A 1,296-nucleotide genomic window follows, 5' to 3' on the forward strand; every position below is an offset into this window, starting at 1 on the left:
TCACCTTGGTAATCCTAACTAACACCTACTACCTGTGGTTTTATTCAAAGATGGTGAGCGTGCATGTAATTTGGAACCATATCAAATAATGAATGTAACTAGAACTTGTTTAGCAAAATAGTCACCGAAAAAACTTCCTAGATTAAAATGTGAGAAACAAATTTACAAAAGTTTATATACATCGATTATGTGTGCTTTGTAAAAGCAAATTCCTTGCTCTGTGAATGAATCACCCTGTTTAGATATTAAAAGGACACGCCACATTCTGTATAATTTCTTAACTAAACATACCAGAGAATAACTTTGCATTCACAATACACAAATAATTATTCGTCAACAGCAAATAATTCAAACAGAAATGAGTAATATCTGAACTAAACTAAAGAAAACATAAAGACAGCAAATAGTTAAGGGAACAAAACCAATACTTTCCTGGGCTCCTTGGGCCCCTGCCATCCACAGCTGGGTGACCTTAATGTGGCGCTCTGCTGCACTCTGGTGGTCGTTCTGTATCATTGCATGCCAGTCAGCCCTAAGCCGGCAGCCACCAGACCACCCTCAGGCGAACCCCAGCCCTCAGAACCAGGAGAGAGGCGCTGAAGGCATCCCTCTGTCATGGCTTATATCTAGAGGTCCCCAAATCCTCATGTGCTCATAGATAGGCCTTTGGGACGTGATTCAGTCATGGCCGTGGTACCCATGGGGGATTAGTTCACTGATGACGTCATAGCTAAATGTGCTCTTAGGAGGTGGGATCAGGACAGAGGAGACCCATCAATGGGCACATATCCTGGAAGGGATCTTCTCCTTCCGCTTTCACCCCTAACTCTCTGCTTTGCCTCTCATGCACCCTCCCATGCTGCCCTGCCTTGAACCAGCTGACTGTGGACTGGAACCTCTACAGACTCTGAGTGAGAATCTCTCTCCTTTAACTTGTGGGTGTCGGATATTGTGTCTCAGCAACAAGGAAAACAAATAAGAAACCTCCCTCATGACCCCACCCTGTCCCCCTGCACAGCAGGTGGGCAAAGCCTGTCTCCTGCAGGTGCAAGTTCTGCTCCAAGGAAAGTTCCAGAGACACATTAGGTTAGAGGCCAAGAGTGAGGGCCCCAGGCACCTGCCCCAGGTAGGTAGGTTGCAGGTGCCTGACCAGGGCTCCCTGGACCCCATGCCTTCAGGAGGGCCCAGTAGCTTCCATGCCATACCTATACCTAGGTCAAGTGGAGGACAGGAACTCATCTGAGCCACATTAGCATTGCTGACTGGGAATACCTGGGGCCAGGATCCTTTGTGAGG

The sequence above is a fragment of the Chinchilla lanigera genome, unplaced genomic scaffold (assembly GCF_000276665.1).
Source record: "Chinchilla lanigera isolate Chin_1 unplaced genomic scaffold, ChiLan1.0 scaffold00049, whole genome shotgun sequence".
NCBI classification, from domain to species: domain Eukaryota; kingdom Metazoa; phylum Chordata; class Mammalia; order Rodentia; family Chinchillidae; genus Chinchilla; species Chinchilla lanigera.